Genomic DNA, 7,511 nt, shown 5'->3' on the forward strand with positions numbered 1-7,511 from the left:
CTACATTAAAGGAGCATTCATTTCGTTCGTTTATCATAAAAAATGTAGAAATTACACCATTTTTAGAAACATGCTTACAATTTCATTGCTCTAGAAGGGCGGGCATTTAAATAAACTCCGTCCAGCTGCCCCTACCGGAAATTAAATGGCCCGTCCGATAAAGGTTAATGCAGTATAATCATTAGTTTTGAATGGGTGCAGAAGTTGTTTTGTGGTTTGTTGGATTATGATTCCTTTTTTAAAAATTTCATGTATGGCATTCTACTGTCTCAGTTTACAGACATGTGTGGTAACCTCTCCTGTAGCAGACCTTATTAACTCTTGTTTACATTATTTGTTGTGGGTGGAAGTTCGCCCTTTAAGGGGACGTACTCCATCAGGAAGCAGGAAATCGTGTTAGCATGCCTTGAAATGAGGCAGTCACCTGACACATATGTAGCTGTTTCAAGGCATTATCATTCCTGCTTCTAAACAGAGTGGTGTGCCCATTACCATTTCACACATACAAAGCCTTAAGTTGTCAAGGAATCTTGTGTGGCATCCTATGAGATGACTTATATCGATTTGTTCATTGTATCAGGATGGACATGTGTTTTGAACTGATGCTATCCTATATTCATCTTTTTGAGGCCTTGCCCCGCCCCCCCCCNAGCCTATCCACTGTTAATTAGATGCCTGTCCAGCCTTACAAATGTATAATTTTATTTAATTTAGAATTTGTTAAACGGTGGCAGTGCAACTTAATGTCTGTTGACTCAGACACCTCCATACACGCTGATGGACTCAGGCACACACCACTCAAGGGGGTGTGCTCTCTCTGGCCCTCCCTCCCCTCTGTCACAACTCTCACACCTACTGATTTAACACATCACTATATTGGGGCTTCAAACTTATTTCTCTTCCTGTTAGGATTTTTCATGTTATTTACTCTCATTTTCCAGGGTAATTTCAATGAACTTCAACCTGTACATGGTGAGGAGCGACAATATTCCTATGATGAGTGTGGAGATTCTTTCAGTCAAGAGCAAATTCTGATAGCACTTCAATACACATATAGTGGGGAGCGGCCATTTGTATGTAACGTATGTAATAAGTCATTCAGTCATCAGAGTAGTCTGAAGAGACATCAGCGCATACACAGTGGGGAGCAACCATTTTGCTGTGATGTATGTAATAAGTCATTCATTTGGATGAGTTATCTGAAGAAGCATATGCGCATACATAGTGTGGAGCAACAATTTTGCTGTGATGTATGTAATAGGTCATTTAGTCAGCAGAGTTATCTGAAGAAGCATATGCGCGTACATAGTGTGGAGCAACCATTTTGCTGTGATGAATGTGATAAGTCATTCAGTGATCAGAGTACTCTGAAGAGACATCAGAGCATACATATAAGTAGTGTGGATGAGCCAATTTGCTGTGATGTATGTAATAAGTCATTCAGTCAGCAGAGTACTCTGAAGAGACATCAGCGTATACACAGTGGGGAGCAACCATTTTGCTGTGATGTATGTAAAAAGTCATTCGTTCATAAGTGGAGTATGAAGAGACATCAGCGCATACACAGTGGGGGACAACCATTTTGCTGTGATGTGTGTAATAAGTCATTCGCTGATGACAGTAATCTGAAGAGACATCGGCGCATACATAGTGGGGTGAAGCCATTTTGCTGTGATGTATGTAATAAGTTATTCAGTATGCAGAGCCATCTGAAGAGACATAAGCGCATACATGTTGATGTGCAGTAAATCATAGAGCAGCAGAGATAGGTTTAGACTAAAGGAACTGTAATACAGTTTTGCTGTATGTGGCATGCTTCAATTTTGTAGAGTGCTACAATATATTGGGAGTTCATTGCTTTCGAAGTGACGGGAAATGAACTGAGTCCCATGGTACAAAACATCTGTGCAAATGAGTTCCATTTGATTCTGACTGCTGAATGTGCACAATGCCCTATCTTGTTGAGTGGAAACAGATATGACATGACATTATCCTACAGTGATGATGTTAATTCAGCACTGGAAGCTAGTAATTAGTAGAGTCTAGTCACTGAAACGGATCGACAGCTTATAAACATAATTCAGCAGCATCATATGCTTTTTGCTATAAGTTATCTGTGCTCTTCTGCCATTACATTTGAGTAAATTCGTTGATCAGTTAGTTTCAGATTGATATATCGCTTGGATTGAGTATATTGAGATAACTATTATGGATTGGTCGGATGAATACAAACTATGCTATATTGGACATTACAGACGAGATCTGTTTGCGGGATAATTGGTCTATTGATTATAAAAAGAAAGTTTAATGAAGGTGGGTTGCTTCTGCTTGTGGAGAAATATAGTAGTACTAAGAATTTAATTGAAATGATAATGAAAAACTTGCTTACATCTTTTCATTGTGAATATCAGCAGAGAAACTGAGCGGTCTGTCATGAGATCAAAAAAGAAAGTGGTTTGGCACTGAGACACTCCTTTGACTTAGAGGAAAAGAGTCAACTGAAAATTGTGAAGTAAGTTTAGTGTAATTATATAAAAAAAATAGGCAGTGTCATTAATATTGTCACGTGTTGGTGTATAACCCGACAAATAATTTCACGTCGTATTTGATATAGCGAATTTTATTTCACATTTGCTCTTACAATCACACAAATTACAATCTGACAGTTACTGCCATTGGCAATGTCACATATACTAGACCGCAAATGCTAGACTACCACTGAAAGATTGACTGCCTGGCTAACTCGTAGCTAACTCGCAACTTGAGAACTAACTGTGAATAGCCTTCGCTGCTCCTTATTGAGCCCCATTCCAGACAACACAGAAAACAGCCACTCATAGGCACCACTGTTCTCTGGTGCCGTGTTTTCAGGTGTTACATAATGGGTACCGCTGTTATTACCGTCGTCTCTTGCAATCACTGTTTACCCACTTGATTAGCAACCGCTGTTTACTTGCGTTGCATAGTGAACAGTGTGCTGGGACTTGGCTCACTTCGTCTCCGCTTGGCATGTCACAGCTGGCTGGGAGGGAGGGGCATCGTCCATAGTGCAACACTTAACACTGCTCCCTCCTTAACCTTTATGAGCTGAAATACACCGTATGGGAACCTTTAAAGTAAAGCCGAGTGGCCGAAAGATGCCGTATGCATATGCACAGTCCACGCATGCACACAGTGTTTTAAAATCTAATTTTAAGATAGAATTCCTGTTCTACTTACATTATTTTTGGACACCTGCTTTATAAGTAGACTGTCTTTCCTCCTGCGTCATCTAACTGAATATTGCCTTCGTGTGGAACTGTTGGAAACATCCAGAAATGCAGAGTCCAACGTCGCACTTCACGCATTTTGTCTGGATGTAACTTCGTTTCCTACGCAAAGAGCACACACGCCATCTCAATCTCGAAGTAGAGGAAGTCGGCCAGTGATGTCGAGAGGCCTTCTCTAATCGAGATATCGCTGATGACAGCAGGAGGTCGACCCATGGACTGTTGAGGGCGAGGTGGACCCCTTGCAGCATGTTCCAGCATGTTGCACACAGGGGCGAGACGAAATTCTCTGTGTGACAGTTTTGTGCCACAGGATGACAACAGGATAAAACTGTTCAGAATCGTCATATCCAGGAAATGGAAAAATAGTTTATTTGTCCATTTCCAGGTTCGACAACTGATGCTATAACTGTTTGCCATTCTGTCCACCTTGTGTTGTAGTCGTCAACAATTGCTGGCTTGATGGCATTTCCATGCTCATCACAGAAACTGCCTTCTGCTGGAGGACAGTGCATGTTTGTCAGTATGTAAATGTCACGTTTCTCCTTCCAAACTATTGCTGTCAAGTTCTGTCTCACCATAACACGAATGTCACCTTTCTTCATTCGAAATTGTCTTCGTCGAAAATCGTCAGGCAAGCCCTTCCGATTAGGTCTGACTGTCCCACAGCAAGTTATGTCTTTTGTCATCAGTTTGTAAAACAAGTCTGGTGACGAAAAGAAATTGTCCATGTACAGTTTGTGACCTACGCCCTCAATACGTCTGCATAGGTCCCTAACTGTAGCATGTTTCGCTGTCACGTCTTGGTCGGCACGTGTCCTGTCATTTCCTAGATAAACTTTCATGTCACAAGTATACCCAGCAGCGTCACAAATTTTGAAGATTTTGATTCTGAAACGTTTGTGTTTCTTAGGAATGTACTGCCTAAAAACCACCCTTCCTTTGAATTTAACAATTATCTCGTCTATGGCCAAATGTTCGGAAGGGTTATAATATTTTTCATATGCATCATTGAGTGTCGAAGATGGTCCGAATTTTCCATAGTCGGTCATAACTGTCGGCATTCCTGTCAGTTTTTGTATTGTTGTCTACAAAATGAAAACAAAGAATGTGTAGAAAACGGTCGCGTTTCATTGTGTTAGAGTAGAAAGGCGTGGCAAATTGTTCTGCAGTCGACCAGTAGTCCTTTAGTCTGTCTCTGATGTCATGTCCCATTTGAATGATTATTCCTAGAAACAGAAACATCTGGGAATCGGTCACGTCAGGCCGCGGAGAAAGTCCGTCTTGAAGTTTGTCTAGGTGCTGGTGGTAGTACCTATTCGTCTCTTCCACCAGCAGACGGATAATCCATGCGAAGTATAGAATGGAAACGCAGAAAGGGGTGGAATCCTTATTTACGTGTGGAGCTTCATTGATATTTAACCCCACAGCTGCACCGGAATAATTATTCATATGCCTCCTGCCATGCNATTGTTGTCTACAAAATGAAAACAAAGAATGTGTAGAAAACGGTCGCGTTTCATTGTGTTAGAGTAGAAAGGCGTGGCAAATTGTTCTGCAGTCGACCAGTAGTCCTTTAGTCTGTCTCTGATGTCATGTCCCATTTGAATGATTATTCCTAGAAACAGAAACATCTGGGAATCGGTCACGTCAGGCCGCGGAGAAAGTCCGTCTTGAAGTTTGTCTAGGTGCTGGTGGTAGTACCTATTCGTCTCTTCCACCAGCAGACGGATAATCCATGCGAAGTATAGAATGGAAACGCAGAAAGGGGTGGAATCCTTATTTACGTGTGGAGCTTCATTGATATTTAACCCCACAGCTGCACCGGAATAATTATTCATATGCCTCCTGCCATGCTGGTGTGGTGGTACCCAGGTTGCCGACGAAGATGATGGGTCTTCGTCAGCTTCAATTTCTGAATCTCTGTTTTCCTCGCCGCTCTCTGATGTTTCTGTGGCACAGTCTGAATCGGTGTCATTGAGCTGCTGGTTCTCAATTTCATTTTCTTCCAATCGAAACGAGGCCATGGTGGATGTCTTATTCACTACACAACGCGCTACGCTTGGAAGTTCTGGCAGTACTGTATGTACAGTTCAGAGAACGGTATCGCTTGTGGCTCCTCTCAGATATAAACAGTCTGAGAGTGTCAGGACAGAATACGAAGCTAGCATCGTCCACACTTGTGTATACAAAGAGGGACCAGTACTTGGAATGTGTTTTATAAACAGAAGCTTCCAACCCGCTTGCAGATAAGATGGTATGAGAGTACAAATGACGTCAGCAGCAGGCATTTGTACAGCAGAAACGTTTTGTGCAGAAACTGTATGCATATTTGTGGACATGTTCGAAATTGAGGGGATTGTTTTTTTTGAATCAGTGTAACAATTTTTACAGATTCTAAAACCTGTAAATTATAATATCTGATTCTATATTCGTTCTAGATAAAAGCAGCGTTTATTTCGTTTATCACAAAAATTGCAGAAATCACAGCATTTTCAGTAACATGATTACAATTTTTATTACTCTACAATGGCGGGCATTTAAATTAACTCCAGCCCGCTGCCACTACCGGAATTTAAATGGTCTGCCTCTTAAAGGTTAAGGCTGTTCGTCCCGAATAGCCTAATGGTGCACCCTCGTTCCTTTTCTTTTGAGGCTGTTCTTGCAGCATCTTCTTGTTTTGGCTACTCCTTGCAGCGACTATTCTCCTTCTGTTACAACCGCTCTCCTCTTAAGACCAGCTCGTCTCAAGCGGTTTCCTTTCAGCTCGCCAGAAGATCCAGTCATATCGCATTCATTCGTCGCACATTCAGCCTTGTTCGGGAGGCCGGTACTTCTACGTTATCAGCTCCTCAATTCGTTTTTTTTTTTTCGCATCGGAGGGGGCCTACCCCTCCATAAGGTCCAATCCTTGCCTTGTCATAGGCCAACAGAAGTTCCATCTGTTCTCTTCGCGATCTGCAGTCCTGCAGTTTTCCTCAGGTTTGGTTTCTTCACATATCGCGGCTGTCCACCGCCTAGTTCCTTCACTTCATTTCTGCGTTATAGTTGCTGTCTCAGGCCTTGGTTCCTGATGCCAGCATTGCGTTCCCGGCCTTTCCACAGTCTTTTCCCGAACGTGACATCGTCTTTGTTTTGTTCCACATGCCTGTGTCGTACACAGTGTGTAATATTTATTCCGGTGGCTGTCACTTCTTTCCGCAGTCCACAATTTCTGTGGGTCAGAGATTTCTTGAAGATGTTACTCTTGCGCTGTTGTGGCCTGAAGGCCGACTCCCGGTAATATGTTAACAGAGTATTAACTTTTTGTATTTTAGGGGGAAATGTTGGTTAGGATAGAATTAGTTTTGGGAAATGCTTGTAAGACGTACGAAAGAGGATGTAAGAAGGTTCAAGAAACTTCAAGGAATTTCTGCGTATGGAGTTAGATGGCCGTTAGCCTTTGACGCGTCGATGCCTTGTCAGCAGATTGACGTTGAATGTATATCGAACTGCTAACTACAGAATTTACACTTGTGTGATGGGGGGACGTTTGCAGGTAAAAGTGTTAGCCAAATGGTCTAGCAGTAAAGGGCGAGTCCATCCCCTTAGGATCCCAGCCAACCACTTGGGACGAGATGTCATTCGAGGCGGAACTGCACCCCCCGGGAAAATAATGATTTAGCATGAATAAAGGTAAATAACCCAGAGACCAAATTAGTAAGGGGATTATTCTAACAGTAATTTTGGCCAATTGTGGCCGAAGGCCATGTCAGAATGGTCACCGACTAGACACGTGGCAACATCATCCGTCTGCAGACTCAACAAGTAAGTGGAACTACTCTTATCGCCATGCTTAATAATTGTGATATAATTAAAGTGTAACCCGTCCAATGGGACATGAGTTAGGAACGTTACAACAAGTGTACTGGGCATAAGAGTGATCCAACGGAGTGATGCAGAGGTAGACAGGTGTAATGTAGAGACTGCAGAGGGTGTGTCTATATGCAGGGATGTGTATATATATATATATACAATGGTTGAGTAGAACAGGAGGGAGAGGAGACTAGCAACCCGCAACTGGGTGGAAAAGAGAGAGAAAGACGAGGTCCAAGAATCATCTAAGAAAGTGTAATGTGTAACCCGACACCAGTGGGCTCTTTGTGATATTGCCAAATTGTATATAACTGTATATTGCTTGTTTATACTAATATAGGGTAGCATAGGGTGAGGATGTGGGTTTTTGCTGTTGTGATTTCCTCC

General features: G+C 42.3%; 1 long non-coding RNA gene across 1 annotated transcript in view; it reads left to right on the plus strand.

Moving 5' to 3' along the window:
- The window catches only part of LOC111861880, a 15,404-nt gene extending 14,284 nt beyond the window's left edge, over positions 1 to 1,120 (plus strand). The window contains exon 2 of the long non-coding RNA XR_002842345.2: positions 942 to 1,120. This is a non-coding gene — a long non-coding RNA (uncharacterized LOC111861880). The remainder of the gene's footprint in view (positions 1 to 941) is intronic.
- The last annotated feature ends 6,391 nt before the right edge of the window (positions 1,121 to 7,511 follow it).

The sequence above is a fragment of the Cryptotermes secundus genome, unplaced genomic scaffold (assembly GCF_002891405.2).
Source record: "Cryptotermes secundus unplaced genomic scaffold, Csec_1.0 scaffold2126, whole genome shotgun sequence".
Taxonomy (NCBI): Eukaryota; Metazoa; Arthropoda; class Insecta; order Blattodea; family Kalotermitidae; genus Cryptotermes; species Cryptotermes secundus.